The 25,670-nt window shown below is 50.0% G+C and overlaps 1 long non-coding RNA gene across 1 annotated transcript; it reads right to left on the reverse strand.

Moving 5' to 3' along the window:
* Positions 1 to 1,516: 1,516 nt before the first annotated feature.
* Positions 1,517 to 23,883, reverse strand: LOC128837010 (uncharacterized). The gene is made up of 2 exons (XR_008444876.1): positions 23,612 to 23,883; positions 1,517 to 3,277 (listed from the first exon to the last, which is right to left on the reverse strand). It is a non-coding gene; the product is annotated as an uncharacterized LOC128837010 (long non-coding RNA).
* Positions 23,884 to 25,670: the final 1,787 nt, after the last annotated feature.

Here is a 25,670-nt window from a genome sequence, read left to right on the forward strand (position 1 = left end):
ATTAGCAGGAGTATTGTAAGCAAGACATGAGAAGTAATTCTTCCGCTCTACTCTGCGCTGATTAGGCCTCCACTGGAGTATTGTTTCCAGTTCTGGGCACCACATTTCAGGGAAGATGTGGACAAATTGGAGAAAGTCCAGAGAAGAGCAACAAAAATGATTAAAGGTCTAGAAAACATGACCTATGAGGGAAGATTGAAAAAATTGGGTTTGTTTAGTCTGGAGAAGAGAAGAGTGAGAGCGGACATGATGATAGTTTTCAAGTACATAAAAGGTTGTTACAAGGAGGAGGGAGAAAAATTGTTCTTAACCTCTGAGGATAGGACAAGAAGCTTAAATTGCAGCAAGGGAGGTTTAGGTTGGACATTAGGAAAAACTTCCTAACTGTCAGGGTAGTTAAGCACTGGAATAAATTGCTTAAGGAGGTTGTGGAATCTCCATCACTGGGGATTTTTAAGAGCGGGTTGGACAAACAATTGTCAGGGATAGTCTAGATAATACTTAGCCCTGCCTTGAATGCAGAGAACTGGACTAGATAACCTCTCGAGGTCCCTTCCATTTCTATGATTCTATTGCGACCAGTTTGGGGCCCCCACTACAGAAAGGATGTGGACAAATCGGAGAGAGTCCAGTAGAGGGCAACGAAAATGATTAGGGGGCTGTAGCACATAACTTATGAGGAAAGACTGAGGGAACTGGGATTGTTTAGTCTGCAGAAGAGAAGAATGAGAGGGGATTTGATAGCTCCTTTCAACTACCTGAAAGGAGGTTCCAAAGAGGATAGATCTAGATTGTTCTCAGTGGTACCAGACGACAGAACAAGGAGTAATGGTCTCAAGTTGCAGTGGGGGAGGTTTAGGTTGAATATTAGGAAAAACTATTTCACTAGGTGGCGAAGCACTGGAATGGGTTACCTAGGGAGGTGGTGGAATCTCCTTCCTTAGAGGTTTTTAAGGCTTGGCTTGACAAAGCCCTGGCTGGGATGATTTAGTTGGGGTTGATCCTGCTTTGAGCAGGGGATTGGACGAGATGACCTCCTGAAGTCTTTTCTAACCCTAATCTTCTATGATTCCTCTGTCTGTAATGCAGCCTCCGAGCCACTGCAGAATTTCAGGGGTTCTAGCCATCACTATGCAGAAGGCTGGCTTGATTTAAATCCCCAAGTGGAAAGCCTCAATTTAAATAATTGATTTTAATCATCTTTTCCATTTGTCCTTCAGTTCTTTTCTGAAGAAAGGGATATTCTCATTGGTTGATGTAACCATTAAAACATGTTGATTTACACTATATAGAGCCTTGACACTAGACTTAGTACATCTTTTTGCTATTTAGGAGGGTATGCTATAACAATATACATTTATTTAAGCAATTACATAACTTAATATTTTCAGATTCTTATTAATTGTACATGTTTAGTATGTTAGACAGAGGTGAATGAGGTATGGCTTATTTACTAATTAACATTTTGCTCACAATTTGTCAAGCTGCATTAGGATTTAATTAAACACACAAAAGAGCATATTCAATTTATTTTTATTAAACAAATCAACCTTAAATGTTTTGGATACATACATTTCTCTTATCCAAACATGTTTCACATTTCCAACTAAATTATTTATTACAGGACCAGAGGGATTAACTGTAATCAGTGCTGTTCAGTGGTGTGATTTTCTTTAAAACATCAGCAAATGTGTACTGCTTGAACGGTTCACCTCCAGTCCTGAGATTTATTGTGGTTGATATGACTGATGGGCGATTATTATATGCCCATGTCATAGCAGCAGCATCTATCCTGGTGCTTTGGGTTGAGAATATTGGCAAGGAAATGAGGTGGATCCATCTGCCTGCAATTTACCTGTGTTGGTGGGTATTTCTTTCTTCAATGTCCCTTGAAGTTTTTTCCAAATTTCAGCAGCATCCACCATACCGCAGCAATCTTTCCGCAGTTCATCCAAGGCTATGGAAATAGGTTTCAGTATATTTGGCCCAGCGTCTACATTTCTCTTTAGCCTGATGGTGGCTACTTTGGCTGTGATAGTTTCATTCACTTGGTCATAATTTTCTTCACAAATTATCATCAGAATAGGCCAGTTTTTACTAACTAGCTCAAAACAGTCACCCCCTGAATTCCAACATCCATGTCGCAGGATAATGAGTTTGGAATCACCTGCTCTTTTCAGTGACGCCAAAGCAAGGTGATTTGTTATGGAAGTATTTGGCAATTTCAACATTTGCCTTTGTTCCTGGACTTGTATTTTAGTCTAGCTAAAAGAGGTATCTTTTAGAGGGGGGAGGGATGGTGGTTTGAGCATTGGCCTGCTAAACCCAGGGTTGAGAGTTCCATCCTTGAGGGGGCCATTTAGGGATATGGGGCAAAAATCTTTTGGATGATTTAGTTGGGGATTGGTCCTGCTTTGAGCAGGGGGTTCAACTAGATCTGCTGAGGTCCCTTCCAACCCTGATACTCTATGAGCACTGCAGGTTCCATTTATCTTCTACATTTCTTCTCCTCTTTGCTACATTTGCAACATTGTCTATGACAAAGCTATGCACTTGACACTTGAATGTTCATAGTTTGTTATAGCTTTTACTATTACTTCTTCTAAGTCTGTGGTTCTCAGCTCGTGGGCCGCTTGCGGCCCAATCAGCGCACAGCTGCAGCCCATGTGACATCTTCAGGGCCATAAAGGTAATGTGTATATTGTGCTGATGTGGCCCACATAATGCATAGAGAGCCGCACACAATGGTAAGTAGGTTGAGAACCACTGTTCTAAGTATTCTGCTGTATGGGCTGTTCGTGATGCAGCAATTTTTTCTGTAACACAGACAACCGCATCTTCTGTTGTCGCACAAGCACATATTACTGGATCATTGTGAGGTGGTGCCACCCATCAAGACTCAGCGTAACCAATTTCCTGTAAAAGTTTTTTGCACATGGTTCAATTTCCTTCTCATAAGCTGTATCCAGCAACCTTCCGACAGTGTCTGCTCTGCCAGGTGGAGCACAGCCTGGTTGTAATGATTGAACTATATCAATCAAGGAGAATTTGTTGCATGAATGAACCGAGCAATCTTTCAGCTGGAAACTTATTAGAATTTGCTGGTCCTGATTATGAACTCATCCAGCAAAACTATGGATGATGAAGAAAGTCTTTTTAAAAACAATACAGATCACTTATTGTCTGATGTATGTTTGGTGGGACCAGCAGGTGCCTCTGAAGTTGTAGACACTGCAGTTGGTGGATGTTCATAACTCCTTTCTGTCTAATCTGGACCCTGAAACAAAAGAGTAATGCAAGTCACTCTCACTGAGTATTACTTGGTGCACTGCTTGAAAAACATGAAATTGTAAATGAAAGATTCCTCCTCCTGCAGCTGTTTGTACCACTGCTTAAATGGCTTAATTTATTCTGACCCCAGTTTTATAGAGAATAATTAATCATGAGGATTATCTAAATCTATTTAAACCCTCATCTCTAGCTAGCAACATCCCAAACAGCTTGAAAGGAAAATTTAAATGTTAAAATTCATAAATGCCTAATAAAAGTTTTAATAGGAAATCTTCACCAAGGCTGATTATATCGTAGAATAAAAAATCATTTCACAAGTCCAGCAATAACAGTCAAAATGTCATTGATAAACAGTCCCACAGCAAACTAACACCCCCATCCATATTTTGAACACAACCATTTTGAAATTCTTAAATCCATAATCCACTCCAACCACCTCTGCATGACTATAATCCAAGTCACTGCCTAGGGAGACTCATAGACTCATAGACATTAAGGTCAGAAGGGACCATTATGATCATCTGGTCTGACCCCCTGCATGCTGCAGGCCGCAAGACCCTTCCCTGGACTCTACCGTTGAAGTCCCCAATCCTGTGTTTTAGTGACTTCAATCGGCTGAGACCCTCCTGCTAGTGATCCCTGCCCCATGCTGCGGAGGAAGGCGAAAAACCTCCAGAGGCTCAGCCAATCTACCCTGGAGGAAAATTCCTTCCCGACCCCAAATATGGCGATCAGTAATACCCCGAGCATATAGGCAAGAGTCTCTAGCCTGACCCTTGTTGGCCATTATGCTGTTCATGTACCATTGCTTGGTTTTCCTTGGCTACTATGTTTTATCATTAAACCATTCCCTCCATAAACTTATCCAACTTAATCTTAAAACCAGACAGGTCCGTCGCCCCCACCGTTTCCCTCGGAAGGCCGTTCCAATATTTCACCCCTCTGATGGTCAGAAACCTTCGTCTAATTTCAAGCCTAAACTTCCCCCCGGCCAGTTTGTATCCATTCGTTCTCGTGTCCACATTAGTACTAAACTGGAATAATTCCTCTCCCTCCCTTGTATTAACCCCTCTGATATATTTAAAGATAGCAATCATATCCCCCCTCAGCCTTCGCTTTGTCAGACTAAACAACCCAAGCTCCTCTAATCTCTTTTCATACGACAGGTTTTCCATTCCTCTGATCATCTTAGTCGCCCTTCTCTGCACCCGTTCCAGTTTGAGTTCATCTTTTTTAAACATTGGAGACCAGAACTGCACACAGTACTCCAAATGAGGTCTCACCAGCGCCTTATACAACGGAAGCAGGACCTCCCTATCTCTACTAGATATACCTCGCCTAATACATCCCAAGACCGCATTGGCTTTTTTCACCGCCACGTCACATTGCCGACTCATAGTCATCCTGCGGTCCACAAGGACCCCTAGGTCCTTCTCCTCTTCCGTTACTTCTAACCAATGAGACATGCCAGGCTGCCCAAGAGAATGGTGCAAAGTCAGTTTACCAACCAGTTGATCCAGACGGTTCAGGTGTCTACATCATCAGCTCCAAAGTCTGATGGGGGGAGGGATAGCTCCGTGGTTTGAGCATTGGCCTGCTAAACCTAGGGTTATGAGTTCAATCCTTGAGGGGGCCACTTGGGAATTTAGTTGGGGATTGGTCCTGCTTTGAGCAGGGGGTTGGACTAGATGACATGAGGTCCCTTCCAACCCTGATCTTCTATGAAAGTCACTGCCTGCTGCGTAGCATTTCTCTTCAGGTGGTTTTATTCTGCATCTCTTTGTTGCCCTGTTTCCATTTTGCATGTTTCTTTTGGCCCCAGAGGTATAGGTACAGGCTTCCCAGGCCTCTTCCTCTAACGACCCGGCATGTGAATCCCCGCTTTTCTTCCCCTGGACACATTGCAGAGCCATCTGCAGTGATACCGAGCAGCCCCTCTCTTGGCAGTCTCAGCCAAGTGGCCCCGGGGGATGTGGCGAGGGGGTCCCTGCTGGGCAGGGCTGCGAAGGCTGCCCTAGGGGTGGGTAATCAGAGGCCTTTGGTCTCCGGGGCTGATGAGACGGCTCCTTTCCCAGCACCACATTCACTCTAAAACGTAGCGGACAGTAGGGAGGAGCAGGGGAAGGAGCCCACAGCTCAAGATTGGAGCAGCTCAGTCTATGGAGCCCTGCACAGGCAGAGCCCCTGGGGATGGCTCACAAAAAGCTGAAACACCTGGGCATACAGTCAGTCTCAAATGTGCCCACTAGGGGCCAGTGTCACTCCACAGTCGCTGTGCTGGGGATGAGGACTGCAGGGGCCATGGGGACAGCGCTCCAGAGAGAAGAGTGGGGCAAAGGGCCCAGGCTGGGTGCCTGGGAAACTTGCCCAGGGACTAATTCCTGAGCCACTTCCAGCTGGACCAGCCCAAGCACGGCCCAGGGGCTAACAGGGCAGCAGTGCTTTGTCTGCCATAGGGGCAAGCCCCGGCCTGGCTGTGGGGAAGAGCAAACCTGAACTGCGGCCAGGCTACTTAGGGAAGATGGAGCAGAGTATGCTGGGCCATGTAGCCTCCACAGGGACCATGCTGGAGCAGTGCACCCTGGGAACTGCAGACTCCACAGGGACCACGCTGGAGCAGGGCATGCTGGGGTGTGTAGCCTTGGTGGTCCCGGCTGGCATGCTGCACACAGGGTCAGGGAGCCCCCATGTGGACACCCTAATGATTATGAGCTCGGCCCCAGAATCGTGCCATTTTTTAAAAAAGACAACACTGTTTGGATTAATGAACTGCCCTCTGCCCACCAGGTGTCGGGTCACCAGCTCCCTGCTCCACAGCGTAAGGGGATCTGCCCCCGCCCCCAGCTCTCACTGCTGCCTGATGGGGCAGAGCCACCAGCTCCTCTCCGCCCCCCACTCATTCATTGTGTGTCCCCCTCCCCCACCTGCTCTTCCTGCAGCTCCAGGGGCTCCCCTCCCCGCCTCTTCCCCCACCAGGTGTTGCAGGGAGGGGGAGAAGACTGATCCATTGCTCGTGGGACGGAAGAGGGAGGGGGAGCAGGGCTGCGCTGAAAATGATGTCAGCTCCTGGGGTGGGGTTAGAGTGCTGCCTGCTTCCTACACCAGCCCTGATTGGCTGCTCTTTCCATGGAGATGGGGCAGTGGGGGTTGCAGCCAATCAGTTTTCCCCCAGGCAGGGGTGGAATTCCACAGGGCTGGAGCTTTGCAAGGAGAGGGGTGTTATATTCACACACACACAGAAGTTAGGTAAAAACATAAATGCTCTGACTGGAAGGTTACAGTGTAACAAGAGCCTGTGCCCTGGAATTGTGAACGATAGCCCAATTTGCCCGCTTTCGCATATCTATAAATTGTTCACTAAAATAATAACAAATCGACTATTGTGAAACCTGGATGAACAGCAACCTAGAGAGCAGGCCGGATTTCGAAGGAATTATAGCACAATAGACCACCTCTTCATTCTAAACCAACTACTGGAGCATTCAAGGGAATATAAGTTCCCTTTGTGCATTGCCTTCATGGACTACGAGAAGGTGTTCAACAGCGTAGAGACTAACGCCGTTCTTGAAGCTCTTTCAGAACAGGGCATCAGCGCAAAATATATCACATTACTAAAGGAAGCGAAGTCTGGCTGCAGCACGGGCATATCGCTGTTTGATACTCCCCTCCAAATCCCCATCGAGAAAGGTGTGAAACAAGGAGATATAGTTTCACCAAAATTATTCACAGCCTGTCTTGCATTGGTTTTTCGACGAGCAGACTTGAAAGGTGGGATTAATATCAACAGCGAGTGGCTAAACCATCTCAGGTTCACAGATGATATAGTGCTGATAGCCGAAAATACAACCCAGCTTGTGAGAATGCTTAAAGAACTGAACGCGAAAAGTAGTCAAGTCAGATTAAAAATGAATCAGTTGAAAACAAAATACATGAGATCAGATGTTCTGCCAAGAACCCAAATAACTCTTGGAGGAGAGCAGATCCAAGATGTTGATAAATACGTTTATTTGGGCCAGGAAGTCAACATGTGCCATGATCAGAAAGGCGAACTGTCGCACAGAAAAAAGCTGGATAGCACACAGAAAAAAAGCTGGATGGCGCGCATTCAATGACATCAAGGACATCCTCCAAGGAAAGATCAGCAAAACAACTTGTGCAAATCTTCAACTCGACCGTGCTTCCAGCGATGTTATATGGCAGTGAAACATGGCCCCTGACAAAGATTGAAGAACATCAACAGTCTGTCACACAGAGGGCTCTGGATCGAACCTTTTTGGGCATTTCGCTCCGCAATCACATCCCCAACGAAATAATTAGGCAGCAGTCTGGAGTGCGAGACGTTGTTGTTGAAAGCAGGCTCACCAAAATGTGGTGGGCGGGAATGTGGCCCAACTCGGCGACAACAGATGGACTGCAGCTATATTTGAGTTGTATCCGCAAGAACAGAAATGGCCACGCGGTTGGACTCCAAAGAGGTGGGATGATTTCCTAACAAGGAGATATGGACAAGCGTGGCGAAGGATGGTCAGAGCAAGAGAAAATTGGAAGATGTGTTTGTGATCGGCTGAGTCTCAAATGATGAAGGACCGACAGTCTACACAGCACACAGGACCCAAACACAGAGAGAGACAAAGCAGGTTGCTCCCTAAAGCACGAGGTCCTACTCAGCCCACCTTCTTTTAGGCTGGCTGGCTGCAGACTGACAGCTTGCTATTAGGCCTGGACTGAACTCTGCCCTACAGAGCCCCCCAGCCTGCAAGCAGGATCAGAAATCATCCCCCGCTCTGCAAGTGATTACCTTGCAATTCCAGCACAGTCCTCAATACACCACATCGGCTACGCTGCCCCTCGTGGCGGGTCTCCAGAGTATGTGACTCCATTACAACTCTCTGCTCCTGCAGCACAAGCGGCAGCGGCTCATATTCTGAGTGCTGGGTTCCACGTTCAGCTGCTCAGTAACAACCCACAGTGGTGCTCCCCCCATATGCTGTGGGACCCCTGTAGAGGCTGTGCACAGCTCAGTGCAAGGTGGCACGTTGCATGGTGGGACTGTGTGGGCTGCCCATCCAGCCAGGGGGAGCTGCAGCATCGACTGCTCTATTTGGATCCAGATCTAGCACTGCATGGGGGCGCTGTAGTCTCCGCAGGCCACCTGCCGCTATTAAACACGAGGCTGGCTCCAATTTGCATCTCTATTCAGTGCCATTCCTAGTAAATGGCCATCGTGGCCCTTGGTTGGGCAAAGTTTGGATGCTCTCCACTGGAAGAAAGTCCTGCAAAAAGTTTTCCACCTCCCATTGCCTTCTGTAGCTGACAGGGACAGAGGAAACCAGTGACACCAAGCGAGGAATAGATGTAATTTGTAGCTCTACGTGGGGACAGGGGCAATAAATTGCTTGAGATTTAAACTAATCTCCTATTAGTCAATTCGCAGCATGAAGAGCAGAGCTCAGTCATCGTGCTGCAGCATAAGACAGGGAGAAACACGCTGTACATGGCTGCCTCACCCCCAAGCTCTCACGCTGGGTCCCTAGGGCGCCTGCAGTGCTTTGTGGAGATGCTTCTCTCAGCAGTGAAGCACCTGTCAGTCTCCAAGCAGTGACACTGGCAGCTGGTGCTGGCTCAGCCCAGGCTGTTTGTCGTGTAGTTTCCAGAGGTGCTGGAGCTCCCCTTGCGGAAATCAGGAAGAGTCATAAGCGCTCAGCACTTCCAGCTGATGGAATCATAAATGTGTCATAGGCTCCCTCCTGCTAATAGCTCACGGGGAGTCCCTTTTAGCTCTTGTGGTGGGTGCTTTGAGAGCACAGGGATTAGCGGTCTCCTCCTGCTACTGCTGGCTGTCCGGAGTGGCCATGGTGACAATCCCTTAGCAGCCCAGGATTTGTTATAGTAGTTCATAAGACCATAAGAATGGCCCTACTGGGTCAGACCAAAGGTCCATCCAGCCCAGTATCCTGTTTTCCGACAGTGGCCAATGCCAAGTGCTCCAGAGGGAATGAACAGAACAGATAATCATCAAGTGATCCATTCCCTGTTGCCCATTCCCAGCTTCTGGCAAACAGAGGCTAGGGACACCATCCCTGCCCATCCTGGCTAATAGCCATTGATGGACCTATCCTCATGAATTTATCTAGTTCTTTTTTGAACCCTGTTATAGTCTTGGCCTTCACAACATCCTCTGGCAAGGAGTTCCACAGGCTGACTTTGTGTTGTGTGAAGAAATATTTCCTTTTGTTTGTTTTAAACCTGCTGCCTATTAATTTCATTAGGTGACCCCTGGTTCTTGTGTTATGCAAAGGAGTAAATAACACTTCTTTATTTACTTTCTCCACACCAGTTATGATTTTATAGACATCTATCATATCCCCCCTTAATCATCTCTTTTCCATGCTAAAAAGTCCCAGTCTTATTAATCTCTCCTCATACAGCAGCTGTTTCATACCCTTAATCATTTTTGTTGCCCCTTTCTGTACCTTTCCCAATTCTAATATATCTTTTTTGAGATGGGGTGACCAGATCTGCCCACAGTATTCAAGATGTGGGTGTACCATGCATTTATATAGAGGCAATATGATATTTTCTATCTTATCTATCCCTTTCTTAATGATTCCCAAAATTCTGTTTGCTTTTTTGACTACCGCTGCACATTGAGTGGATGTTTTCAGAGAACTATCCACAATGACTCCAAGATCTCTCTCTTGAGTGGTAACAGCTAATTTAGACCCCATCATTTTATATGTATAGTTGGGATTATGTTTTCCAATGTACATTACTTTGCATTTATCAACATTGAATTTCATCTGCCATTTTGTTGCCCAGTCACCCAGTTTTGTGTGTTCCCTTTGTAATTCTTCACAATCTGCTTTGGACTTAACTATCCGTTTTGTATCATCTGCAAATTTTGCCACCTCACTGTTTACCCCTTTTTCCAGATCATTTATGAATATGTTGAATAGAACTGGTGCCAGTACAGACCTCTCTCCATTCTGAAAACTGAACTAAACTAAAATCCGTTTATTCCTACCCTTTGTTTCCTATCTTTTAACTAGTTACCCATCCATGAGAGGACCTTCCCTCTTCTCCAATGAATGCTTACTTTGCTTAAGAGCCTTTGGTGAGGGACCTTGTCAAAGGCTTTCCAAAAATCTAAGTACACTATATCCACTGGATCCTCCTTGTTCACACGCTTGTTGATCCCCTCAAATAATTCTAGTAGATTGGTGAGGCATGATTTCCCTTTACAAAAAACATGTTGACTCTTTGCCAACAAATCATGTTCATCTATGTGTCTGATAATTCTGTTCTTTACTAGAGTTATAACCAGTTTGCCCAGCACTGAAGTCAGGCTTACCGGCCTGTAATTGTCAGGGTCACCTCTGGAGCCCTTTTTAAAAATTGGCGTCACATTAGCTATCCTCCAGTCATCTGGGACAGAAGCTGATTTAAAGGACAGGTTATCAACTAGTTAGTAGTTCTGCAATTTCACATTTGAGTTCCTTCCGTTCTGTTTATAAATCTTTACGGGTGGCTGGAACAACCACTCCCTGATCACTTTCCCTTGGCCCAGCAGCCGATGGAAAGGCAAATGTTTAGAAAATCACCCTTAATTTTATGCCTCTGCTGTATCTCTCACTCTCTGTTCTTTTCAGTTCCACTCAGGTGAGCATAAACCCTGCAGATTTCAAGCTTCTCCAAGAACCTAGAGATTAACAGCAGCTGCTTGGAAAATGCTTCACCCACAAGTGCCTTCAGCTGTTGGCTGGACTGTCCCAGCCCGAAGAGAGCCCGGCAATGCCCCAAGAGCCAGCGAAAGCACTTTATAGCCCCCCGCCCCCGTTTCACTGAGCACTGGAACCCAGGGGAAGAGATGTGCTGGCGAGGAGAAGGATTGTTCTTGTACCAGCCCTGTGGCTGGTGTGAGCTGCTCCCGGGCTAGTGCTGGCTGTGCCAGGTGGCACCGGGGGCTCTTACAGGGGAAAGGCGGAAGCGCTCACCACACAGGTTGGTTCCCTGTGGGGGATGCTGCTGCAGCCAATGACCCAGAGCTGTGAGCTGTCCCCAGCCTGCTTGGTTCTAGGAATGTAAATAGCTCTCGTGTGCTGTCTGAGCACTGCCCGGCTCTGCCCTCCCCAGATGAGCCCCACCCCCAAGGACACAATCCCTTGAACGAGACATGAATCTGCCTGCTTCTCAGCATCCACAGGGATCAAACTCAGAGCTCCCTATTCCAGGACCACAGGCCCTAATGAACGCAGCATTTCCATGGCTGTTAGCAGCATAGGGTTAGTGCCACGGAAGGATGAGATGCCTAATCCAACATTCAGAGCCCCAGAGCTCCTGCTCAGCTGCTGCCTACCCCTGCAGGCACTTGAAGTTCCTTGGTGCCTCAGTTTCCACTGCCAAAGTCCCCATAGTGATTAAAAACCTGCCCGTGAGTTGCGCCTAGATGCCTCAGTCCTTACTTAGCTCACACTTCTCCCCGGCAGGATACTCACACTGGGCGTCCCCGTCTGTCTCGCTGGAGGGCCTGATCTGGTAGCAGTGCTCTGAGGCTACCTCGGCACATGCCTACTGGATCAGGCCCTGCCCAAAACACAGCCAGCAGGAGCCCCAGCCCCTCTGCCCCACAGCCCACTGGTGGGAGCCCTTGCCTGGGATGGGGTGATCCTGGTTCAAACCTCCTCAGCCATATTTGGAGCAGGGTGTGAAGCTAAGTCTCTCCCAGCCCAGCTGACCTGGAAGGGGTTGACCTGACTCAGGAGAGGGCTATGGGCTGAAGATCCTGAGGGCTGGGCTTAGGCCTTGGTGTCTCCGATTGCCTCGCTCAGGTAGTTCAGCGGGTTGGTGTCTGTGGCTCCTGTTCTTGGGTGCCCGACTCTCCCCGTGCCTAGGCGCCAAGCTCAGGGCTGTGATTCCCCCAGGCATTGCACTGCGGAGCCCAAGTCCCCTTTGTGGATCTAGTCCAGCATGCCTATGACACTCAGACTGTGACCAACAGAGGGCAATGTTGACACAGACACCAGCCAGCTCATGACACTATTCTCCTGCTACCACGTTGTCACGGACTCACAGATCGTGCCCACTCTTGGCCCTGTGCAGTCTGTGGGGTGCCCCTTTCAGTGAGACAGCCCTTCTCAAGGGTCCACTCTCTCTCGGGGTTAGGCCCCTCCACCTCCTGGAGCCATACCTCTCTGAGCCTTAGCACACCTGTTTCTCGCCGTGGGCCCCCTCAGGGAGTCCACTCACTCTGGACCCCCGGGGCCTCCACACCCAGAGGGAATAATGCAATCCTGATCTCTAGACCAGAGTGACTCTCAGCCAGCGTAAAACAGGAAGGTTTACTGAGCGTTGAACACAGCACAGGAAACTCTCAGGGCCTCAGGCCTGGCCTCCCTCAGCACAGCACATCCCAGTCTCCCCTACATCCAGGTGGGCTCGGCCTGGCCCCTCTCTCCAGCCCAGAGTCTCCCTTGCTTCCCAGCTGGGCATCTGATATCACCGGCTCCAAGCCCCATCTCTGTCCATTGTCTTCGATCCAGGTAAACAGGGTTGTAAACAGGGTCACCTGGGCCTCCTCTCCTCTCTTCTGTCCTCTGGCCCCTCTGGCTGGAGGTTGGTTAGGTCACAGGGTCCTCTTTTTACAGCCCATTGTCCTCCTACTGGCCAGAACTGGCTGCGGCTGCGACTCCTGAGCTGGGTCCTCGGGTCGTCAGGTCACCAGTCGCTGGGTTATCCATCCTCCAGGCCATTGACTGGGGTCCCAAGTTCCCTCTCCGGTCTTCTGTAACAACAAACTCCCTCTCCCCTCACCTCGTTAAACAGTAACATCCAGGGAAACTGAGTCCCACCCCCTCTACATACAAACCATTGGAAAAACAAGGAAAACACAAGAAAATCCCCCACTTTGTCACCTCTCTCCCCCCTTCGAGGCTGAACGGAGCAGGGTCACATAGCCAGTGACCTGGGGAGGTTCAGGGTCCCCGCCCCCTGATAAAGCATTGGCTATGACATTGACACTCCCCCTCACATGGATCACCTCCATGTCATACCCCTGGAGGAGAAGGCTCCATCTCAGCAGCTTGGCATTAGCCCCTTTCATGTGATGCAGCCACGTTAGGGGTGAATGGTCAGTGTACACAGTGAAGCGCCGCCCAACTAGATACGGCTGCAGTTTTTAAGGGCCCACACCATGGCCAGGCATTCCTTCTCTATGGCCACATAGTGCTGCTCCCGGGGCAGCAGCTTCTTGTTCAGGTACACAATGGGGTGTCTCTCCCACTTACTATCAGTTTGCATCAGCACCGCACCCAGCCCCGTGTCTGAGGCGTCGGTGAATACCAGGATCCTTCATCTGGGACCTTCAAAGAACCCAACCGGAGCCCGGCAACCAGGAGACCATCGGCCCAGACAGCAGAGGGCGCTGGTACTTATTTCTTTACAGCTCCCCAGCCCTGGGTCGTGCAAACACTTCCTGCACGAGGCGATGTGCTCAGCTGCAGACAGTATTAATCCCTAGCTCCTATCTAGTGCTTGTCATCCATCGCCTCACGGTGCTTTACAAAGGAGGTCAGTATTGTTTTACCGATGGGGAAACTGAGGCACAGAACAGTAACAGGACTTGCCCAGCAGCAGAGTCCATATGTTCTGAGCCCCAATCCAGTGCTCTACCCACTAGGACACCCTGCCTGGAGGGGGCCTGGTTTTTCAGAGGGTGGAGCTCCTCACTTTTGGAAAATCTGGCCCTTGAAGCCCCTAGGAAAAGCCCAAGGCCCAGAACCACAAAAGGACTTTGGCCACCAACTCCCACTTCAGGCGCCGAGATCCTCAACCCCCTGCTCAGCTGCTGCTTGGCTCTGTGGCTGCCTATGTGTTAGCTATAAAAGTCCCGTAGGTAGCTAAGTTTCTGCTTCTGGAAGGTGCCCAATCACCTATCTTACACCTAGACTCCAGTGCAAGCCTCACCCCAGGTGAGGCTAAACGCTCTCCCGCCTTGCTCGCCACTGGGCCCCATTGGGTGGGATTCGTAGCACACGCCCAATGCCACACTGGAGTGGGTGGTGACTCCCATAGATCCTTTACCAGAGCTTAGGGAACTAGTCCAACTGCCCTTGCTGCCTGATGAGAAGGGGTTCAAACAGGGGTCTCCCCAGGGGCATCCCCAAGCCCACCCAGCGCTGAGCTTGTGTGAATGCCCAGTGTCGCAAACTTCTCCCAGTCCCGACAACTTCACCAACAGTCCTGCACGGGCACTGACCAGCCCCTCGCCCCAGCTTAGCCCTGCCCATATAGCTGTGGGGGTCACCCCTCTCCACTGGCTGTTGCCCATCTACCAGGAGTCAGGGCTCCCTCACATGTCCACTCCTAGCTGTGCCATGGCTCCCGCCTCTCCAGGGGGATCTCTCTTGTGAGCTGTACGGCTGTTTTCACAAGCTTTGTCTTTTCTCTCTTCTGTGTTCCTGTCACTAACAATAACAGCAGCAACATTTTCACTGCTCTTACATTACAATTTCCCCTTCCCAGGCGTTCGTGGCTAGTGCTGGTCGGTGTGGGGCAGATACGATTTGTGCCACAGGGTGTTATTTCCTTTCATAAACCAGCCCTCCCCCCAAGTCCCAAAGTCACTGAATGAGTCAGTCTGTGAAGGGTTCTGCTCAGAACAGGAACCACACCAAAAACAGCAGGGCTGCTTTGGGCAGAGCTGTGCACAAGGGGCTAAGCTGCTGCTCCAAAAGTAGGGTGTAGTAGTTAGAGCAGAGGACTGGGAGTCAGGACTCCTGGGTTCTACCCCCAGCTCAAGGGGAGGAGATCAGCTGTTTCAGGGGCACCTGTGTGGTCTAACAGATCAGGGACTAGATTAGGAGACTTGGGGGTTCTACTCCCAGTGCTGCTAATTACCTTGGGCGATTCTATGACTTTGTTTCTCCTCCCCCCATGCTGGGTTCCTTTGAAATTTACGCTGTTCAGTCTAGTGATTACATGGGATCTGTGCTCTTTTGAAAATTCTGACCTTCTGGCTCTCTGTGATGCAGTTCCCCACCTGGGGATAATAGCACCTCATTTCTGCCACTCTGGGTGTGGGTGTGTAAATAAACACCCACAGGTGGCCTGTGGCAGCTGACTCGAGCTCATGAGGCTTGGGCTAAGGGGCTGTGTAACTGGTAATTTGCGTTTGCTCCCTGCCTTTTCTCTTTATAATTCACAAAGCAGGGCTGAAAGGTCTTTGCATTTTTATATATGGTTCATTTGCCTCAGAGACATCAGGGCTCTCAAGTCTTCTCCCTTTTTGCTGGAGGGAAGAACACAGAGAGGTGGAGTGGCAGCTTCATCACACATAAGAACATAAGAATGGCCGTATCGGGTCAGACCAAAGGTCCTAATGGAGCGGCGAACAGCAGAGGCTAACAGCGGGAGTTTGCCTGGGAGTTCGCTTGGGGAGAGCTCACCGAGGCTTTCATCTGCAGATTTCTTTGAGTAGTTCCTGCAACAGTTGAGGAAGCTCTTAAGAGGACGGTGATATGGAAGGTGAGCGATCAGCTGTTGTAACCTGCACAGGTTGTGCCATGTTTGTCTTTCTTCCACAGGACAAAAGCGACTTTGTCTGTACAAAGTGCAAGCTGGTCTCCATATTGGAAGAGAAGGTTCGAGGCCTGGAGAACAAGTATCGACTCTGCGTTGCATTAGGGAAAATGAAGATTTCCTGGACAGATGTCAGGAGATGCTTCTATGGCCACAATGTTCTGAAGATTCAGAGCAGGCGCAGCAGGGACAGAAGGATTGTGAAGAGGGTTGGCAGCATGTGGCCTCCAGAAGGAGAAAGAGGAGCGTCCATGCACCAGCAATGGAGATACAGGTGAGCAATCGTTTCCATGTTCTCTCTACAGGTACTAATGCGGAGAGTGGACTAGATGACCCATCTGAGGGAAGGGAGCAGAAGGAGACTCCACCGATTGGAAGGCAAAAGATGCACTGTCCTAGGGATGGGGGTTCCACGACCACCACTCCCAAGAGGAGGAGGAGGGTGGTGGTGGTCGGGGACTCCCTCCTCAGGGGGACTGAGTCATCTATCTGCCGCCCCGATCGGGAAAACCGAGAGGTCTGTTGCTTGCCAGGAGCTAGGATACACGATGTGACGGAGAGACTGCCGAGACTCATCAAGCCCTAGGATCGCTACCCCTTCCTGCTTCTCCACGTGGGCACCAATGATACTGCCAAGAATGACCTTGAGCGGATCACTGCAGACTACGTGGCTCTGGGAAGAAGGATAAAGGAGTTTGAGGCGCAAGTGGTGTTCTCGTCCATCCTCCCTGTGCAAGGAAAAGGCTGGGGTAGAGACCGTCGAATCGTGGAAGTCAACGAATGGCTACGCAGGTGGTGTCGGAGAGAAGGCTTTGGATTCTTCGACCATGGGATGGTGTTCCAAGAAGGAGGAGTGCTAGGCAGAGACGGGCTCCATCTAACGAAGAGAGGGAAGAGCATCTTTGCAAGCAGGCTGGCTAACCTAGTGAGGAGGGCTTTAAACTAGGTTCACCAGGGGAAGGAGACCAAAGCCCTGAGGTAAGTGGGGAAATGGGATCCTGGGAGGAAGCACAAGCAGGAGAGCACAAGAGGGGAGGACTCCTGTCTCATGCTGAGAAAGAGGGACGATCGATGAGTTATCTTAAGTGCCATACACAAATGCAAGAAGCCTGGGAAACAAGCAGGGAGAACTGGAAGTCCTGGCACAGTCAGGGAACTATGATGTGATTGGAATAACAGAGACTTGGTGGGATAACTCACATGACTGGAGTACTGTCATGGATGGATATAAACTGTTCAGGAAGGACAGGCAGGGCAGAAAAGGTGGGGGAGTTGCGCTGTATGTAAGAGAGGTGTATGACTGCTCAGAGCTCCGGTATGAAACTGCAGAAAAACCTGAGAGTCTCTGGATAAAGTTGAGAAGTGGGAGCAACAAGGGTGATGTCGTGGTTGGAGTCTGCTATAGACCACCAGACCAGGGGGATGAGGTGGACGAGGCTTTCTTCTGGCAACTAGCAGAAGTTGCTAGATCGCAGGCCCTGGTTCTCATGGGAGACTTTAATCACCCTGATATCTGCTGGGAGAGCAATACAGCGGTGCACAGACAATCCAGGAAATTTTTTGAAAGTGTAGGGGACAATTTCCTGGTGCAAGTGCTGGAGGAACCAACTAGGGGCAGAGCTTTTCTTGACCTGCTGCTCACAAACAGGGAAGAATTAGTAGGAGAAGCAAAAGTGGATGGGAACCTGGGAGGCAGTGACCATGATATGGTCGAGTTCAGGATCCTGACACAAGGAAGAAAGGAGAGCAGCAGAATACGGACCCTGGACTTCAGAAAAGCAGACTTTGACTCCCTCAGGGAACAGATGGGCAGGATCCCCTGGGAGAATAACATGAAGGGCAAAGGGGTCCAGGAGAGCTGGCTGTATTTTAAAGAATCCTTATTGAGGTTGCAGGAACAAACCATCCCGATGTGTAGAAAGAATAGTAAATATGGCAGGCGACCAGCTTGGCTAAACAGTGAAATCCTTGCTGATCTTAAACGCAAAAAAGAAGCTTACAAGAAGTGGAAGATTGGACAAATGACCAGGGAGGAGTATAAAAATATTGCTCAGGCATGCAGGAGTGAAATCAGGAAGGCCAAATCACACTTGGAGTTGCAGTTAGCAAGAGATGTTAAGAGTAACAAGAAGGGTTTCTACAGGTATGTTAGCAAGAAGAAGAAAATCAAGGAAAGTGTGGGCCCCTTACTGAATGAGGGAGGCAACCTAGTGACCGAGGATGTGGAAAAAGCTAATGTACTCAATGATTTTTTTGCCTCTGTCTTCACGTACAAGGTCAGCTCCCAGATTGCTGCACTGGGCAGTACAGCATGGGGAGAAGGTGACCAGCCCTCTGTGGAGAAAGAAGTGGTTCGGGACTATTTAGAAAAACTGGACGTGCACAAGTCCATGGAGCCGGATGTGCTGCATCCGAGGGTGCTAAAGGAGTTGGCAGGTGAGATTGCAGAGCCATTAGCCATTATTTTTGAAAACTCATGGCGATCGGGGGAGGTCCCAGATGACTGGAAAAAGGCTAATGTAGTGTCCATCTTTAAAAAAGGGAAGAAGGAGGATCCGGGGAACTACAAGCCAGTCAGCCTCACCTCAGTCCCTGGAAAAATCATGGAGCAGGTCCTCAAGGAATCAATTATGAAACATTTAGAGGAGAGGAAAGTGATCAGGAACAGTCAGCATGGATTCACGAAGGGGAAGTCGTGCCTGACTAACCTAATTGCCTTCTATGATGAGATAACTGGTTCTGTGGATGAGGGGAAAGCAGTGGATGTGTTATTCCTTGACTTTAGCAAAGCTTTTGATACGGTCTCCCACAGTATTCTTGCTGCCAAGTTAAAGAAGTATGGGCTGGATGAATGGACTGTAAGGTGGATAGAAAGCTGGCTAGATCGTCGGGCTCAACGGATAGTGATCAATGGCTCCATGTCTAGTTGGCAGCCGGTTTCAAGCGGAGTGCCCCAAGGGTCAGTCCTGGGGCCGGTTTTGTTTAATATCTTTATTAATGATCTGGAGGATGGTGTGCACTGCACTCTCAGCAAGTTTGCAGATGACACTAAACTAGGAGGCGTGGTAGATACACTAGAGGGTAGGGATCGGATACAGAGGGACCTAGACAAATTAGAGGATTGGGCCGAAAAAAACCTGATGAGGTTCAACAAGGACAAGTGCAGAGTCCTGCACTTAGGACGGAAGAATCCCATGCACTGCTACAGATTAGGGACCGAATGGCTAGGTAGCAGTTCTGCAGAAAAGGACCTAGGGGTCACGGTGGACGAGAAGCTGGATATGAGTCAACAGTGTGCTCTTGTTGCCAAGAAGGCTAACGGCATTTTGGGCTGTATAAGTAGGGGCATTGCCAGCAGATCGAGGAATGTGATCGTTCCCCTTTATTCGACATTGGTGAGGCCTCATCTGGAATACTGTGTCCAGTTTTGGTCCCCACACTACAAGAAGGATGTGGAAAAATTGGAAAGAGTCCAGCGGAGGGCAACAAAAATGATTAGGGGTCTGGAGCACATGACTTATGAGGAGAGGCTGAGGGAACTGGGATTGTTTAGTCTCCAGAAGAGAAGAATGAGGGGGGATTTGATAGCAGCCTTCAACTACCTGAAGGGGGGTTCCAAAGAGGATGGAGCTCGGCTGTTCTCAGTGGTGGCAGATGACAGAACAAGGAGCAATGGTCTCAAGTTGCAGTGGGGGAGGTCCAGGTTGGATATCAGGAAAAACTATTTCACTAGGAGGGTGGTGAAACACTGGAATGCATTACCTAGGGAGGTGGTGGAGTCTCCTTTCTTGGAGGTTTTTAAGGCCCGGCTTGACAAAGCCCTGGCTGGGATGATTTAGCTGGGAATTGGTCCTGCTTTGAGCAGGGGGTTGGACTAGATGACCTCTTGAGATCCCTTCCAACTCTGATATTCTATGATTCTATGATTCCATCTAGCCCAGCATCCTGTCTACCGACAGGGGCCAATGCCAGGTGCCCCAGAGTGAGTGGACCAACAGGCAATGATCAAGTGATCTCTCTCCTGCCATCCATCTCCATCCTCTGACAAACAGAGGCTAGGGACACCATACCTTACCCATCCTGGCTAATAGCCATTAATGGACTTAACCACCATGAATTTATCCAGTTCTCTTTTAAATGCTGTTATAGTCCTAGCCTTCACAACCTCCTCAGGTAACAAAGAGTTCATTCCTCCCAACTGGTTCCCAGGCCTTTGAGTTAAAGTGATGTTAACAACGGATCTTCGGCTTGTGTCAATGGTCTTGACTTCAACAGAGGAATGCTGATTTATGCTAGCTGAGGATCGGGCATAAACTGACTCTCTTGACTTAGGGAAGTGTCTCTCCCTTGGTCCCTATAAACGTTGACTAATTATTATCAATAATTATTGTGCTAGCACCTGGAGATCTCAGTCTGGATCAGGGCCCTGCTTTGCAGGGCGCTGCACAAACAGACAGATAATCCCTGTCCCAGTGATATAATCCTATTAGGTCTCCAGGCACCCATAGAAAAACAGAGTTAACAAAACTGATTTCTAATGTAAAAGGAAGCAGAATTCCCCTTGCCTGGCACCCATTCTATGTAAACAGTAAAACCTTTCAGGCCACCCATAGAGAGGTAAAAAAGGAAACTTTTCCCCCTTTGCAGGTCAGAATCATAGAACATTAGGGTTGGAAGGGACCTCAGGAGGTCATCTAGTCCAACCCCCTGCTCAAAGCAGGAGCAATTCCCAACTAAATCATCCCAGCCAGGGCTTTGTCAAGCCGGGCCTTAAAAACCTCCAAGGAAGGAGATTCCACCACCTCCCTAGGTAACCCATTCCAGTGCTTCACCACCCTCCTAGTAAAAAAGTTTTTCCTAATATCTAACCTAATGCTCCCCCACTGCAACTTGAGACCATTACTCCTTGTACTGTCATCTGCCACCACTGAGAACAGTCTAGATCCATCCTCTTTGAAACCCCCTTTCAGGTAATTGAAAGCAGATATCAAATCCCCCCTCATTTTTCTCTTCTGCAGACTAAACAATCCCAGTTCCCTCAGCCTCTCCTCATAAGTCATGTGCTCCTGCCCCCTAATCATTTTTCTAGGTCACCTCTAGCAGTACTACAAGTCAGGATCTGTTTTATATCTCCATAAAGCAGTAGCAGCACAGCGCCCCCTTGCACCAGGCCAGGGCATTGGGACTCAGGATTCCTGGAGTCTCTTCCTGTTTCTGGCAGGGGGTACTATCTAATATTTAGGAGACAGAGATAGTGTTTAGGGTGGGGAGATCTGGCTGGGAAGCTGAATTTCAGTTCCACAAACATTTTGGAGTTTTGGACATTTTTCCATCCTGCCTCTGAACCCAGCCTCGGACCTTCATCGATACCAAACCATTTCCACAAGTTCAACAAATCAGCACGTTCCAATAAAAAAATGTTTTGGCTGAACTTTTCCATTGAGCTCTCCTTCAGGGTTCTGTATCCAGCCTTGAGAGGGGAGTGGGGTGTAGCAGTTAGCAGAGGGAACCAGTGTTCTCTTTCCTGCTCCATCACTGACTCAGTAGGGAACTTTGCTCAAGTCACCGCCCCTCTCAATGCCTCAGTTTCCCTATCTGTAATATGGGGTTAATAAGACCAAGCTCTCTCCCCAGGTATTAGTGAACCTGAATTCACTTACAAAGGGTTTTGAGATCCCTTGAGAGGTTCAATAGAAATGTCAGTTATTACATCCCTGCCTGGAGACCTTCGTCTCATGACAGTCAGGGCATCTTTAAATACCAGCTTAAAAAAAAAAAGATGCCAAATTTTACTATGCAGAAGAAAAATTAAACTCCTGGCTCTGCTCACCTCTGCAAAAGGAAGGAAACTCTGAGCTAGGGATAATAAGGATTGTGATAATGACTTACCTTTATATTTATCCAGAAGGCTCTGAAAACGCTTTCCTACTTTACTGACTAAATATAGAAATTGCTTCACCCATCACTGAAATGCAGCTGCCTCTGGGGGAACACAGCAGTTGTTTTGATGGCACACAGACACTCTGCACAGTGATGCAAGGCTAGCTGAGGCTGGCAGGGGGAATTTAAAAGTCAGATCCAAACTCCCTGCTTTAGACCCAGGCTACAGTGTAAACCCAGATGCACAATGTAAATTCAGAGTGAAGCATCACCACAGATTTCAGCTTGATCTCAGCACTCTCATGGGTTGGCAGTTTGAACTGCAGTTTTAACATGCTCCTTTACAGGGAATTTTCCCAGGTGAACACCAACTGGGCCATGGGAGTGAGGATCCAATCCAAATTTGGGTGAGGCCAAGGCTTGAGGGTGAGGGTTTGTGTCTGGAAGGGTCAAGCACTGATATCTCCCAAGCTGTCCCAGCCACACTGCCACCATCTTGGGCCGAGAATGGCTGGTCTCATGGCATTTTGGCAATAGCCAAAACAGAGCCTGAAAACTGGTTTCTTCTGGTGTTGAATCTAACCCAACTTCAGGGTTTGGTTTCAGGGGGAGCAGAATGTGACCCAAACCTCCCCAGCCTCATGGGATTCAAAGTGGCTCAGGTTCAAAGTCCTGCTGTTGGCTCCACTTTCATACTTGTAAGTGACCACCCCCTGTGTAGAGGTGCAGAGCTGCTCTGCTGACTCACCCTGGCAACCAGACCAGATGGCTCTCATTAGCTCCAACTCATGAGTATAAAAGGTTGACAGTCTTGCTACTACACTGGAGAGCTGAAGTAGGCAGGGCCATGTCCCATCCCATACCTAGGGTTACCATTCGTCCGGATTCCCCCGGACATGTCCGGCTTTTTTCAGTTAAAAATAGCATCTGGGGGGAATTTGTCAATGTCCGGATTTCCCCCCCATGCAGAGCGTGTGCAGCTTACAGGGCAGCCGGCCGGATTGTGCCACTCGCACGGGGCTCCGGCAGCCTGAGCCCTTCTTCCACTTCCCCCTCCTCTCCCCTGCAACTTGACACCACTCCCCTCCTCTCTCTCCCTCCCTCCCCCCCTCCCTGCATTCGCAGATCTCCGGCCGGCTGTTCCTCGGGCCTCCGGCAGTCTGGAGCTCCGACCCTGCTCCCCTCCCCCGCTGTCAAGCGCGCCGCTCTGCACCACAGTAAGGGGGCCAGGGGGTCAGAGAAGCGGCAGGGAGGTTCGGGGGGGGGTAGTCAAGAGACAGGGAGCAGGGAGAGGGTTGGATGGGTCAGGAGTTGGGGGGGTCTGTCTGGGGGTTGGGGGTGTAAGGTTTTGGGCAGTCAGAGTATAGGTGGGGGGGTCTCAGGAGGGGGCAGTTAGGGGACAAGGCACAGGGAGGCTTAGGTAGGGGATGGGGTTCTGGAGGGCAGTTAGGAGCAGGGGTCCCAGGAGGGGGCAGTCAGGGGACAGGGAGCAGAGGGGTTTAGATGGGTCAGGAGTTCTGGGGGGGGGCTGTCAGGGGGTGAGGGTGTGGATAAGGGTTGGGGCAGTCAGGGGACAGGTAGGGGGTAGGGTCCTAGGGGGCCAGTTAGGATGTGGGGAAGGTCTCAGGAGGGGGCAGTCAGGGGACAAGGAGCAGGGAGGCTTAGGTAGGGGGTGGAGTCTTGGGGGGCAGTTAGGGGCAGGGGTCCCAGGAGGGGGCAGTCAGGGGACAAGGCGTGGGGGGGAGGGTTGGGAGTTCTGAGGGGGCAGAAAGTGGGAGGGAGTGGAAGGGGCAGGGGCGGGGCTAGGGTGGGGCTCCTCCTGTCCTCTTTTTTGATTGTTGAAATATGGTAACCCTACCCATACCTGGATGTCATCTCATCTATTGAGCAGTCGGCACAGGATCATTCCCAGTAGCGTATTCTCCATTCCACCTTTGCGAGGGTGGCCGATTTCCCCCTCCTCCTAGGCTGAATGTCAGCTCTTGCTATTGGATGTGATATTCAGTCCAAATGTTCTTGTTCTTTATTCACCCCAGTGCTCCCAGTTAGTTCCAGCTTCTTGTGCCACCCTAAACAATTCTCCCCACTCCAGCAGAGACCTGCAGCAAGTTAATCATCCTAGAGACAAAGCCTGGGAGAATAAAAGCTTTTGGTAAACAGAACAGCCATTAGCTGGAGTAATTGTTGGAGTTATTTTAGGCATTGGTTCAATTAAATAATAGGAAAAACACAAGCAAAGGACTTCAAATGCCACATCTGGCTGGGCACTGGAGTCTGCATGTAGCTGATTCCTCATGTGGGGAATTTGGGAGGCTTGGGAGGTGGTAATGAGCCAGGCTGACCCCTGAGTGCAGAACAGCCATGCCTGGCGGAGAGCTGCGAAGTGCAGGGGGAGCTGCTCAGCCGGGGCGCCAGGCCGCCAGTCAGTCACTGCGAGTTCGCCAGCCTGATTGGTTGCGCTGCTGCCCCTGAGCTTGGTCACAGTTAAGGGTTACTTAGTGCTAATTCAAGGTATGGCCTGAAAAAGGGCTCTGGGCCCGATGCCCATCTCCCTGACCCTGGTGTAAATCAGGAGTAACCCCGCTGGGCCCGATGCCCATCTCCCTGACTATGGTGTAAATCTAGAGTAATCCTGCTGGACCCGATGCCCATCTCCCTGACCCTGGTGTAAATCAGGAGTAACCCCGCTGGGCCCGATGCCCATCTCCCTGACCCTGGTGTAAATCAGGAGTGACTCCCCTGAAGTCAGGGAGTTACATTGCTGTAAAGCTGGTTTGACAGGCGACCCAGGCCGGGTGTGTTGGGATCACCTGGTGATATGGCAGGGATGGGAGGGGTCTCAGCCAGCGGGCGGGGCATGTCCGAAATGGGGCACCATGGGGCAGGTCACCAGGGACACACTTCAGGCTAGTTGCCAGGAGGCGGCCTGAGCTCTCCCACAGGGTGTCCAGCAGGAAGATCAGGGTGTGTTTGGGGAGGCCTCACTGATGGCAAAATTCCCCACTTGCCGGCTCGTGGCCTGCCCCACCCCAACCTCAGCCTGCCTGACCTGGCCAGGCCCCGCCCCCACAGTCTGCCCTGTGTCTCAGGGTTGGGCCGTCTGCGTGTGGCTCTGAGGGCCTGCCATGAATCCTGCCCGGGTCAGCCTCTCCCCAGTGCAGAGCCAGCTGAGCGGGTTTCCCTCTCCCAAGGCTCATGCCCTGATGCTGGCCTGTTCCCTGCGCAAGCCGAGGAGAGCAGATGCTGACAGCCAGTGGGTGTAAGTCTCTTGCACCATTGTTAGAATGCAAACTCCATTCCGCCACTAACCGGTGTCAGTCCCCCTGAGCAGTAGGTCAGGGCAAGGTTCCCTGGGCCAGATCCCCAGCGGGTGTAAATGGGTGCAACTCCATTGTCTTCCCTGGAGCTCTGCAGACGTTCAGCAGCTGAGAGTTGGGGTCGCTCCAGCACATCAAGTCCTCCATCGAACTCATTGCGGTCGAGCTGGTTTCTCTGCGTGCCGGTGCACGGCCATGCTGCGGCTGGAACTACTGCTCGCCGGTTACGGACCAGCTCCTCAGCAGGTACAAACCCGCACAGGTCCACTCCTCTGGATTTACACCCACCAAGGAGCTGGTCCTTCTGCCCAAAGCGGTAAGGTCTGGAGGGCTCTGGTTTGTAAAACACATATGAGCATGCCAGAGCCAGAGCCAGAGCCTGAGCGTTTTCATTTCATCCAGTGAATAATGCATGAGACAGCCGACACCGCAATACTTCTCCTTACACAGCAGAGCCAGCTCCACCAGCCGATCTGCATACGCAGAACATATCAATAATGGCACGTGGCAACGTGTGTGAGACTGTCCCTGGGCAACCCTGGCGCTGGCGTTCACTCTACTGGTGCATCCAGCCGACCTTCACTCCACGCCAGCTGGCTTCTAACT

Source organism: Malaclemys terrapin, chromosome 4 (genome assembly GCF_027887155.1).
Source record: "Malaclemys terrapin pileata isolate rMalTer1 chromosome 4, rMalTer1.hap1, whole genome shotgun sequence".
Classification (NCBI taxonomy): domain Eukaryota; kingdom Metazoa; phylum Chordata; order Testudines; family Emydidae; genus Malaclemys; species Malaclemys terrapin.